The sequence below is a fragment of the Carettochelys insculpta genome, chromosome 15 (assembly GCF_033958435.1).
Source record: "Carettochelys insculpta isolate YL-2023 chromosome 15, ASM3395843v1, whole genome shotgun sequence".
In the NCBI taxonomy this organism is placed as follows: Eukaryota; Metazoa; Chordata; order Testudines; family Carettochelyidae; genus Carettochelys; species Carettochelys insculpta.
The window spans coordinates 15,478,819-15,491,768 of NC_134151.1; the positions used below are offsets into that span (position 1 = coordinate 15,478,819).

General features: G+C 50.6%; 1 protein-coding gene across 14 annotated transcripts in view; it reads right to left on the minus strand.

Annotated features, from left to right (window-relative positions):
• ARHGEF37 (Rho guanine nucleotide exchange factor 37) overlaps window positions 1–12,950 on the minus strand; it is a 76,705-nt gene that overhangs the window by 33,510 nt on the left and 30,245 nt on the right. For 6 of the 14 annotated variants that reach the window (XM_075009573.1, XM_075009581.1, XM_075009577.1 and 3 more), the window contains 4 exons: window positions 11,989–12,188; window positions 10,938–11,062; window positions 4,960–5,135; window positions 2,967–3,045 (listed from right to left, as the gene is read on the minus strand). The exons of 1 other annotated variant lie outside the window; for it this stretch is intronic. The gene's annotated coding sequence lies outside the window, so the exon portion shown is untranslated. Of the gene's footprint in view, window positions 1–1,780; window positions 1,947–2,966; window positions 3,046–4,959; window positions 5,136–10,937; window positions 11,063–11,988; window positions 12,189–12,950 lie in introns of all 14 variants that reach the window. 7 more of the 14 variants (XM_075009582.1, XM_075009574.1, XM_075009583.1 and 4 more) reach the window with 5 other exon arrangements.

The following is a 12,950-nucleotide window of genomic DNA, read 5'->3' on the forward strand; positions in this document are numbered from 1 at the left end:
GGCTCGGAGCCCGGCTCTGGCGACAGACCACTGCCAGCAGCAGCACTGAAGTAGGGATGCCACAGTATGGTGTTGCCACCCTTAATTCTGTGCCACTTCCTGCAAAGCTGGGCCTTCCGTCAGCAGCTGCCCTTCCCTGATGGCCCAGCTCCCAAGCCACCAACACAGAAGGATGGCATAGTGTGGTATTGCCATTCGTACATTTATGCTGCTCCTGGCGGGTGCTGCTTTCAGAGCTGGGTGTCTGGCCAGCAGCCACCACTTTCCAGCTGCCCAGCGCCAAAGGCAGTGAAGAACTGAGGGTGGCAGTTTTGTGACGCCCCAAAAAATAATCTTGCAAACAGTTCTCTTTAGAGTCAGGTCCAGCCCCTTCTGAGAAACGCTGGTCCCCCCCGCCCCCCCCCCCCGAGATCTGTTCCGAACAGGGTAAAAGCACACAAGAGACCAGATTTCATGGCGGGAACCAGACTTCATGATCTGTGACACGTTTCTCGTGGCCATGAATCTGGAAGGCAGTAACCTTGACATATCACACATGGGTTGGTACCTCTGGAATACTAGTTGCCTGTGGCGGGAGGGACATTGTGACGTTAAACCCCATGGCCAAAGTTCCCACTAAGCTGCACAGCGATGTGTTCATGCTGCTTTACGCCCTGCACAGGGGATTGGGGCTACAGCAGGCAGATGTCTCTTCTCAAACCCTGAAGACACTGTGACTAGCAGGGGGCACCCTTCCCCACCGGCCCCAGCACAGAACTGCCACTGGAAGGGGAGAGGGGCTCCTCCTCCACACCCCCAAGAGAGGAGCTGCCCCAGCTGGCACAGCATTGTGCTGCAGCCAGCAGGGAAGAGTCAGTGCAGCAGGTCTGGCTCCTAGGCAGGGAACCACAGGGCTCCGTGTGCACATGTGGCGCACCACAGAACCTCATGCCCCACCCCCAGGATACCTGCTGGCCACTTCTGGGGTACAGGTCAGTACCCCACGACTGGCAGGCAGTAGTCAGCCTGCTTTTGCGCTGCTGCCTAGCTCAGCCCGAGCCCAACCCCTGATCCACCAGGAGTCCCCCCAGTTCAGAGCTATTTCCTTCACCCCAAAACCTCATCCCAGCCCCCATGAGCCTGACCCCCCAGCCAGAGCACTCAGACTCCTGCACCCCAACTCTCTGCTCCAGGCCTGAGCTCCTCCCACACGCAGAGCCCCTGGGCCCCACCCCTGCCATGTGAATGCTGGGACGTGCACCAGTAGGAAGTCGATGTGTTGCCCAACACCTCTGTGTCACGCCTCCCCTCCACCGCGGTGCACATACGAGAATTCATTTGGCTCCGGGGTGGGAACACTAGAAGGGCACTGCCGATGGCCAGGCCCCGGAGCGATTTCTTGCTGCTCTGTTCTGGGGCTGACCATCACCTCAGTCCCTGTGCACTGTGCCAGGTGGTAACATTATCTGGCCTCCCAACTCCCTGCCCCTCTAGCACTCTGCAAGCTGGGAGCTGTCTCCGTCTGCCCAGACAATACTGCCTCCGTCTTCTTCCTGCCCTCCTTAATCACGTCTCCCAGCCCTGACTCTGAGATCCCTGCACCACCTCAGGCTGCTCCCGGTGCCTCAGACATGTCCGAACTGGGGCTCACTGGGAGCTGCCTTCAGCAGAGACTGAAGCTGCTTGAATGTCGGGTAAGCACTTAGCACGGCCGCCCAGAACGGTACCACAGCACCTCCCCCCAGTCTATGCCCCTGTTACCTGCCACACCTCTTCAGGGCCTTCACCAGTGCCCTCTTACCTGCGCCAAGCGATGGCAAACCCGCTCATTGCAAGCAGGGGATCCCAGCAACTGCATCGTCACTGCTCAGCAACGCACACTAATCCCAACAGTAACCACATCGTCAGCACCTGCGTTAAACCGACTCAGCGCCTCCCTGGCGTCATTTGAAAGAGACTGGAAAGCCCTAAAGAATAGTCCACAGGGATTGGTCCTGCCAGCCACAGCTCCTCTCCTCTGGACAGGTTTCCTACCCAGAGGTCCCACCCAAGGACCAGACCGGCTGCCTTAGGGAGTCCCATGTAGTGCTGGGCCTTCATACAGCCTGCGGGAGGGATCCCTTTGCTCACCCTTCCTGGGGCTTCTTCCAAGTGTGTGAAAACGCCCCTCCCCCCATTCTCCCCCACCCACCCCTCCCCACACACTTGAATGTGAGAACTTGCTGCCAGGGTCCCCACCAAAACTGAGGGGGAGTTGTGAAATTGTGGCCAGAACACAGTACCATGCAATGTCCTAATCTCTGAAGGGGGCAGAATGAAGGGACCGGGGAAACAGAACTATTTCTACCTAGGCTACAAAAGCCTGACTGACAGCCGCCAATCAACGCTGAGTCAGTGTGCTTTTAAAAATTGCAGCTTTGTCTTGGGAATAAATCAGAGCATGTGCCTCCTGCCTCTCACCACAGCCTGCCCTTGTTCAGTCTCATAGGCAGCCAGCCCATCTAATGACTAAAGCAGGAGGCAGAATCAGGAGACATCCCCAGTTCCATCCCAGACCACCTATTCAACTTCAGGCAAGGCACTTTGCTGCTCTGGGCCTCAGTGTGCCTGTCCCTAAAGTGGGGCTAACAGATTGACCCACCAGCTGCTATAGAAGCACACAGTCTCATGGCTGCTGGTATGACTCAGCAGTGATAACACAGATGGGCTGGTCCTAAACCTGAGACTCCAGCCCTCCTCCCAGCGCTGCAGGGATCTACAGCTGGCACGCCCCTCTCTCCAACAGGCACCTAGGCTTGTCCTCTAAGGAGGCAGGCCTGGGAAAGTACATGATCTCCAGCTTGCTTACGCAAAGCTCTGGCACAGGAGACGGTAGCTGCTGAGCAAAGACCAGACCATCTGCACTCCATTTTCAGGGCCCCGCGACCTGTCTGCAGGCAACCCTGGTGGCAGCAAAGCAATTGTCAGGTCAAGTTTGACATTCTTACCTGCCAGTGAATCAGGGACTGGCCTCTGGGAGCTTCCCCTGGTGCAGGCAGGCGGTGGTTGCTGCTGTTCAGGCTGCCTCTGTGGGAGTTAATGATAAACTAGCTGTGTGCTGCAGTGGCACAGATGGCCCAGCCCACTCAGCTGTGTGTGCGCCTTTCTGAGCAGGGCTCAGCTCCTCTGGGGCATTGTCATGCTCTCCCCTATTGCTGGCAGCTGCAGGCGTTGGATAGTGTCAGATCAGCCGTGCCAGCTATGCTCTCTCCCCTGGCACAGGCAGACACAGCCAGGACAGAGAATGCTCTGGCACCTGGCCAGCTGGGGAGATTGCTGGAGGAAAGAACGTTGTTTCCTGCCTGGGAAGCCAACCTAACCTGATTGAGAGGTGGGGAGTGGAGAGAGCTCAGGCCGAAGTGGCCGGTCAGGGAACGCAATGCTCAGGACAAAATATCAGGGGGCGCAAAAATGAGCTGATCCCAGAGGCAAGTGGCAAACTTCACCTGCCAGTTCTCAGCCTCAGGCTCTCTGCCTCTCCGGCTGTCTCATGCTGTGTCCAACACTGTGGTATCCTTACAGCTCACAACACAGCCGACCATTTGGTTCCCCCAGCGTCAGCCTGAGCCCTTTGATGTGCGCGCACAGAAGGAATACAGCCCCAGGTGAAAGAAAAACATGATCCACACCTGAGGGAAAAGCTTATCTGGTGTCTCAGTACGGCCCTGTCCCCCACCTCTCATACAGGTCAGCCCTTTAACTCCAGTCAGTAGCCTGGGGCCCTGTTTCAATAAGCCATCTCTAGAGATGCTTTTTTCCAGCCACAAACATACACCTGTTCCCCACTCTTTTTCCCCTGCCTGCACCAGCTACTGCACTTGTTTTTCACTAACAAGCAGAGAGTCCTGGCCGATGGCCTCACACCAAACAGGTTTCTCTCCAGAATGCCCCAGGCACAGACACTGGATCCTGGTTCACGCTGCCAAGCACAGGGTAAGGAAAAGGGTTTCTTACCATAATGACCCTGTCTGGAAACAGATGATAAAACCACCTGAGGAAACAGTAGTTACCCAAATCATCCACCCGATGGTTTCTCAGTGCTCACTTTTGGCTTATGAGGCTCTCCCCATTTTATAATCAAGATGTAGAAAATCATCCTCAGAGCAGCAGCTGATTTACAAGCCCTCCCTTAGTTCTACCCTCAGGGAAATGACTCGGGTACTTGAACTCAGCTCGTGTGTGAGGCCAAGCCTCTGTGCCCCCAAGGGGACACGGGATGAGAGACACACAGCTTATGGCCACAAATGACACTTCAGATGTGGACTGAGGGCCAAACCTCTCCACAGCACAGAAGTATTCAGCTCTGTGGCTCTTACACCATGTGGCTGTAACAGAAGGTGATGCTGCAGACCAGAGCTGAAGTGCCTCAGCAAAGAGGGGTGAGGGACCCCAAGATTAGAACCTCTGGGAATGCTGTGGGCCAGGAGTGAGGAGCCTTGTCAGAAACGGGAAGTGGAATAGCTAGTAGGGTCTGTGTGGCAGGATGGATTCCCAGTGATTCTTTGCCTCGCTGTGTGGGCAGAACAAAATTCTGCTTCAGAATCTGAAGAAGTGGGTCTCTCCCACAAAAGCTCATTACCTAATACATAACATTGTTAGTCTTCAAGGTGCTACAGGACTGCTTGCTTTGCTTTGCGACTAACACGGCTGCCCCTCTGAGACTCTGTGAGCAGAATTCGAGTAAACCGTAACCAGAAACATTAATGTGGTATCTGAGCGTCACTCCGCTGTCTGCAGGTTCTTCTATTGGAGAGCTCTTACGGGCCCTGCAAATACAAGATTAGGTGAACCTAACAGACCTTTTCTACGGCTGTCTCTTTGCTCCACCATATCCTGTGCAAGAACCACCTGTTTGCACTTTTCCAGAGAAACCCTATGCTGTGCGGGCAGCATCCTGAAAGCTGGATAATAAGTGAGGGGACTCCATGTCTCTAAACTTACACTAGCTCTCTCTTCTGAGAACTCTTCACAGAGATACTGCAGCTGAGGCCCTGGTGCAAACAGACTGACTTCCAGATGCCTTCTCCAAATCTTCCACCATGCAATAATCAGTGCTCCTCCATGCTACAGGTGAGGCCCCTTGTGGAGTAGTAGGGTTGCCCTCTCACGAGTGTCCCCTATAGGATGAAGTAGCGTCATGATGCCGTGGCACTCATAGTCTCACTTTGCCTTGTTGGAAGGGCTCCAGAAGCTCTCCTGGGCCTCCAGTGAGATTAGCCAGATGCAGAACCAACCTCACAAAACCAAGACAATCCCACAGAATGCTCAGGGGAAAAAAGAGCACAATAAATATAATCTTTACTCCAGTCCTAAGAGATAAATATGCAAAACTAACCCCAGCCCAATTGCTGGTGACAGGAGGAAATGTCTGTCATGCCGCAATCTCCCTCACTTGTACTTTGTGCTGCCTTTGCTGAGGTACCTGAGCTGTTTCCTGCCAGCCTTTGTTTCTTTTGGCAGCTGTTTTCACCTCTCCCCTCTTTTGGCCTGTGCTGCAATGTGGGATAGTGATTTCCTATTTGTGCTGGGTTGCTCACTTCGCTGTAGCTCTTTGTCACCATCTCCACTTCTGTCAACATCTTGTGGCACCTTATAGACTAACAGATATTTTGGAGCATGCGCTTTCGCAGGGAAAGACCTGCTTCATCGGATGCATCTGATGAAGTGGGTCTTTGCCCACAAAAGCTTATGCTCCAAAATATCTGTTAGTTATAAGGTGCCACTGGACTTCTTGTTGTTTTTGCAGATCCAGACTAACAGGGCTACCCCTCTGATACTTGTCAAAATCTTGTATCTCTTGTAAGAGCGAGAGCACTTCATGCAGGATTGGAGAACAGACCCAGGCCTTTCCTCACTCAGTCCTTCTCCCACCACTGAGTGGAATAATGGAGCCATAGAAGCTAGAGTCAGAAAGGCACGCTACTCACCCACGCTGCCTGCTTCGAGTCAATCCACCATTATGTCCTTTCACACAGAGTCTAATGTTTTGTCCAGTCCAGTTTAAAAAAAAATCCCAAGTAACATGGCTTCTGCTGTTTCCTTGGGAGCTGCTTCTGTGCCTGATACCACTCCCTGGCAATACTTCCTGATATTGCACTGAAAGTTTATCATCCCTTTGTATTGAAGAGGCGGTTCTCAAAGAGAACGTTGAACAGTTGCTGCTGTGAGTTTGCAAGGGCTTGCTCTCAAAACTAAAGCCGGCTCTCCATGCACATGGACTGATACACACAAAATATGACAATTAGAGCTCTACCCAACAATTGCAATGGGGATATTTCACATCAGGGCATTGTGCACACATGGGCCAGGGTAGGGTTGTTTTAATATCTATTTGATTATTTCTCTGTGTCCCACAAGGACTGACTTTCCGTTTGCTGACATCATTAATTTCATGGTCTCCTGGCCAGCCAGAAAGCACAGTCTAGGAATGTACTCACTTGCTAGGTGTAATTTCAGACTTCTCAAACACCGTGGAAATGACAATGCAGCTCTGACTCATATACTATCCTGGTCACGTTCTGCTTAAGACAGAAATAAGTGGGAAGAAAGTAGAAGGGAAGAAAAACATCCAGTGAAGTATGACAGATCAGATCTTCACCTGGTGATGGTTTGGCTGGGTCCTTTGATATCATTTTTGCTACCTTAATAAAGCATAGGACACCCACATGTCACTATCCATGGAAAAAGCTGTTTCCTCAGTGTGCAAAAGGGTAGCAGAATCAGACACTTGAATAGCACAAAAGTCCAGAATAAAAAGATGCTCTTGCTCTGCTCATCCCCCCTGGACAGAGGAATTTTAAGAGTATCAGTTTTGGAGAGCAATTTGTCCAAAAAGCACAGCTGGCACCTTGAGTGACCAGATCACAAGTAGGAACATGGGGGTGGCGGTTAATACTCTTGGTGTGTGGAGGGCAATGAGGGAAGCTCCAAATGTTAGCGAATCTACAGAATAGATTGTGAGGTTTGCAAAATGTGAACTCTCTTACAAACCTGTTAAGTGTATTGTCAATTCCAGGGGAAAAGGTGCCAGCTCTGAGAAATGGGCTGAAGCTACGCAGTAAAGAATAGATGCAAATGATCTCGGTTTATTGGTTCTGCTAGAGCTCGGGCTAGATTTGTGTATTCTCCTTCAGATCTTACCATATATGCCAACCATACATTTCTGTGATGACAATGTTAAGATTGCCATGGTAATTCAAAGAGTTTCATCATTACCCGCCCCCCAGACTCATCTGTGCTTGTGTTTACCCCTCCCCTGTGTGTGTGTACAGATCACCTGCAGTAACTGCACCCACAAAGTAGGCACACACATTTGTGTACAGTACTGAAATTGTTTGAAAACATGGCTCTGAATTGTGAATCATGCCTGTAACTTAGGGCCCAATGTCCCTCTGTCAGAATGAGAACCCCCTGTACCTCAGTTTGAAGTGAATGAAGCTGAAGATCTGTTCCTTACTTCCCATTGACACACAATGTCAGTAGCCAGATAGGAAAGGAAGCAGAAAGCAAACATAAGTGGAGGGGGTTCGATCCAAGTAGAACACGTTCAGTGTCGTCTTTTACTGCCAAAAGCTGTATTTATGAGCTGGCATTTGTGCTCCTATTCAGCCCAGCTGCTGTGATATATTCCAAAGAGACTTTTTTCTTTATAAAAAGCTCTTTTCTGAGATGAGAGTCTTACTCACTGGAACATTATCTTTTACTATTCTAGCTGTTCCTACTTCCGTTCTCCCTTCTCATCTGACTACAGCCTACTCAGTTCGAACCCACTCAGCATGGGCTCTTCCCCGCCACCCCCTGAACCTGGACTGTGAAAAGGAATGTAAGCCTCAATCAAAATCTTGATTACTCATTCCCAGTGCAGAAACAGTTGCAATTAACCTTCTCCCAGCTGCATCCTTTGGGTTAAGTGAGTAGATTGAGGACTGGCAGCTCCCCCTTGCTTAAATCAGGAAGCTTCATTGTCATCCGTCCAGCATGAATCATAGAATCACAGAGCTAGAAGGGACCTCAGGAGGTCATCAAGTCCAGCCCCCTGCCTCAAGCAAGATCAACCCCAACTAAGTCATCCCAGCCGTGACTACGTCAAGCCAGGACTTAAAAACCTCTAGGGATGGAGAATCCACCACCTCTCTAGGCAACATGTTCCAGTGCTTCACCGTCCTCCTGGTGAAGTAGTTTTTCCTAATATCCCACCTACTCCTCTCCTTCTGTAACTTCAGACCGTTGCTCCTTGTTCTGCTGTCTGTCACCACTGAGAACAGTTTCTCACCATCCTCTTTCGAGCAGCCCTTCAGGAAGTTGAAGGTTGCTATTACATCACCCCTCAGTCTTCTCTTCTGCAGGCAGATCTTTTCTCTTTCCCACTGAAGCCCTTCTTGTCACCTCCTTCTCCTGTCTCAGTTTTATCACAGTTTTATGGATCTCCTCTCTCCCCATTTTATCCTGCAGGGACCTGGAGTGTTTCCTTCTCCAGGCCTGTACCAAAGACACGTTGGCATGGTGTTCTGTTCCCAGAGATGTGCATCTCTGCATCCAACCACTCTAAACTCTCTCTCGGGGCTGCCAAATCTGGACTAAGACAGTGATACCAACTGAGCCAGTTCCATTTCCTGAGACCAGCTTCTGGACACCAAAGCCAGATGCTGATTTCAGAGTGAGGATCCCAGGTGGATGGGCGTCCAACACTCTGCTCTTTGCTCTGTGTCGGGGTGGGGAACCCCCGGCTGCAGCCTGGATCTGGACTGGGAGGCTTGGTATTCCCCTCCATGTCACCGGCCCACAGTGGGTGGAGGCTGCAGAGCCTCAAGCCTCCCAGCCCAGATCAGGCAAGCCGCAAGCCAGATCCAAACCACAGGCTCTGCCACAGGGCGGAGGGGGCAGGAAGTGGCTACAGGCTCTTCTGCCAGTCACCGCCGTTCCCCCAGCTGGAGGAATGGAAGAGGGAGCTGCAGCTGCCTGGGCAGCCTGCCACAAGGCGTCCTACAGCTGCTCTGATTGGCTGGAATTCTGGCCAATCAGAGCAGAAGAGGGTGGTGCTTGGGAGCAGGGGGTGCAGAGCCATGTGTGTCTGGGGGTGCTGCAAAGTTAAAGCTGCACCCCATCACCCAGACCCCACGTCCCCAGACAGCTCCTGTACCCCTCCCATCCAGACCCCCCACTCTCACCCGCTTCCTGCACCCTCGCTCCGAGTCCCCTCCCTCCCACCCTGACCCTTCCCTCCCAGATCCCACTCCCCAAACCCTCCACCCTCTCCCACTCAGACCTCACACCCCCTCCTGCACCCCCACCCTCCCAGACCCCTCACTCCCACCCTAACCCCTTCAAGGCCCCTCACCCCAAACACTTCTGCAACCTTCCTTGCACCTAGACTCACACCCCCGGCCTGCTCCTGCATTCCTTGCTACCCTGACCCCCACCCCTCCCCTAACCCCCCTGCCCAGATCCCCACCCCCAGCCAGCTCCTGCCCTGTCCTGTCCTTTCTGCCCAGTTCCCCCAATTCCCAGCCTGCTGCTGCACCCCCCCTCCTGCCCAGACCACATAACCTTGGTCCCCATACAATCAGGGACCAGATCAGTGAGGGGTTTTTACCCCTCACTTCCATGGCTCCCAACTTTGGGATTGATCCTGCTTTAGGCAGGGGGCTGGACTAGATGACCTCCTGAGGTCCCTCCCAGCCCTGGAATTCTATGATTCTATGATTCTGTGACTGATTTGTTTGCAGATCTGTGGCCCCTGACTCAAAAAAGGCTCCCCACCCCTGTGAGTTGAGAGCTTTGCTCTTTTTCTATGTGCAGACCAAGCATTCTGGGCTCCTGAAACTTCTACTGATGTCTCAGTATCATTTTCATCACTTTTTTCAAGAAAATAAATAATGCTGACATTTCTTCATCTTCCTTCCTCTTACTAGAGCAAAGCATGCAGGTGGCTGCCTTCGTTAAGAGGGCTCGTTCTAATCAGCAATTGGATTTTTCCATAAATTCCTGAGCAAGACAGGGGCTGGCTGGCTGAAAGATACCTGGAGATCTCAGAATGTTAATGGTAACCAGGCATCCTAGGGCAGTGTTTCTCAACAAGGGGCACCTGTACCCTTGTGGGTACACCAATATTTGCCTAGTTTTATAACAGGGTCCATGAAAACACTAGTAAAGTCAGTAAGTCTAAAAGTTCATTCAGAAAACAACCTGTTTCTACTGACTCATATTCATTACGGTGAAATGCAGGTGCAATATTACTCTTCAGTTTATTCGTTTGATAATAAGATGGTAGAAACCAAGTTTTTAGTGGTAGTCTTCTGTGATATTTTTGCAAGTAGTTTTGAGTGAGGTGTAACTTGATGGTATGCAGAACAAACCTGACTCCTGAAAAGCAGTACAGTCATCTGAATAGGTTGAATGGCGCTTGTTTCAAGACCTCTGTTCACCTTATGACCAAGTTTCTGAACTCCCTTAGGGTACACGAGAGAAGCCTGGGGGGACTTATAATTTTTTTAAAAGGGGTATTTTATGAGAAAAGCTTGGGAAACACTGTCTTAGGGAACTGGCAGAAAGCATGGAGTCTTTCATCTCTGGGTCACCGTTCCAAATCCAGCCTGAGCTGGATTGTGGACATCATCATCAGATAGCTACAAGAAATAAGTGGGTGGATCTTAGTCCAATTCCTAGTGTGAGCTGTAGGTACATCACACCAAACACTGCCACATTTGTCCCTGTTTTTGGCAACGTAGGAGGAAAGGCCATAGACTGACTGGGCCACGGCGACTGTCAGGAATAAGTACATAAGTTTGCAGGAGAGCCGGAAGAGCTGTTTTGTAAGCTGGATATTACACAACATGCACAAGAATGATTTGCCCATCTTTCCCAATAAGGTCTCTGCCCAAGAAGCCCTTGGCTCCTCACACAGCTGGCAGGAAGCTTACTTTTGCCACATCCACGGTATCCTGCTACTTTGCGTGCAGAGCTGGCAGGCGATTCCTGCTTGGGGACCCAGAAGCTGAGGTCAGGCTGTGCAGGTTTCTGGAAATGTAGCGCTGCACAAAGGACTCTGAGAGGAGGGAGTGGAAGAGAAGACAGATGTGATGATAAGGGCATGTGTGCCTCCCACTCACATTCCATACAAACAAACCTGCCTGCGCTGCACTGCAGAGAGAAGGAAGGTGTTCAGTTGACGCAACACAATTGTACAACAATTTCAGGCTCTGGTCACCAACTCCCCCTTCAGATAGTTTCTGATCTTCATAAGGGAAGCATTCCGGTCCTCAGCAGCCAGGAAACTGCTCCCAGTTCAACTCAGAAAGTGCAAACGCTTGACCCCACCTGTAACCTCCCTTTCAGGGAGGAGGTAACATAGGATCATAAATGGACAATGTGTGGACTACCTGGGGTGCCTTGCTATGCAGATCACTGACACAAAAGGCTGAAATGGCCTTGTATCTACACTTGTGTGCTCCAACATTCCTTGAAAGGTTTGGAGTGAAGTAGACTGACCGTAAATGAGGTAACTTGGTAAAAATAATTCCTTCAAGGGAAGTCTATTTGCAGTGTATTGTCTTTAAAATAAATTCTTAAAAATGATATGTAGATTAAATCAGCTCCTCTGATCCTACAGAGATATGAGTAAGTTTCAGATGGGGAAAGGCTCTGGAGAAAGACCCAACCATCCCCACCTGACAGGCCTATTTTCCTCTCTCTGTCTGAGTTTATGTGGATTCTGCAGTTGTGTGTCCATTGTTGCCTATATCTGCCATACAGAGCTGGACCTATGCCCTTCTGCACACTACTGCCTCACAGTTCCAAAGATTCTGGGTTAAATAACACCTCTAACCTGCAGCAGAATGCCCCTACATCCTGCCACTGGCACCCCATGCACCACATCACTAACGAAGCTGCACACTTCTCTGCTGCTATATTCCACACCATCAGCACACCAGGGAGCAGAGACTTTGCTGAAACATAAGCTGAGATGCCTACCTGAGGTGAGCTCTTCCTTTCTGGTGTACGTCCTCCAAGGAATCGCATTAATGCTGACAGCTCATCCACGTCTTAGTAATTTGTGTTTCTGCACCAAACTGATTAGGAGCCCAGTTTTAATGGTCCATTGTTGTTCTGAAGATGCAGTGAGATGCTGGTTTCCTGGCCATTGCTTCAGGATCTGAACTCTGTTCTCCCTGCTTGGATTGAAAGTTAAAGATAGAAGGAATGTGACAGCACCACTGAAAAGAATAAAGCTGCCAAGCCAGTTGGGGCACAAACTCTTCAGTCAATATTTCCATTGGTGCTGATGCAACTTGGAATGTATTTGCCTTCTGACAGTGACCACAAATTTGTCAATTACAGCCAGATGACACAAGAACTTTCTGGCTTAAAACGGGTCAGCACTGACTCTTTTTGTTGATAAAGAGCTAAACCAGCTCCATGATTTCTAGCAGATATTCCAGGTACTTCCAGCAGAGACAGGGAAGTGTTAGTACCATTATTGTACCATTATCCAGGGCACAAGTGAGACCCCATTTACCATGGTGGGTGCAATTCTGGTCTCCCACGTTTAAGAATGAGAAGGGCTGCTAGGATGACCCAAAGAATGGAAAACCTGGCTTGTGAAAGGACACTCAGACAGCTTGCCTTGTTTAGCCCTGCCAAAAGAAGGCTGCAGAGATATCCTTCTGATCTATTTATAGAGATCAGTCAGAAATACCAGGAAGGCAATACCAATTCATTGTAGGCACAAGAACATGGCTATAAACTAGCCACTGACATATTTAGGATTGAAGTTAGGCAAACGTTTCTACCCATCAGTGGAGTTAAGTTCTGGAACAGCCTTCCAAGGGAATCAATCAGTGGGGGCAAAACAATTCACTGGCCTCAGCACTGAACTCAATACGTTTATGGAGGGGGGCGTGTGATGGGACTGCCTACAATGGCCTGGAGCTGAT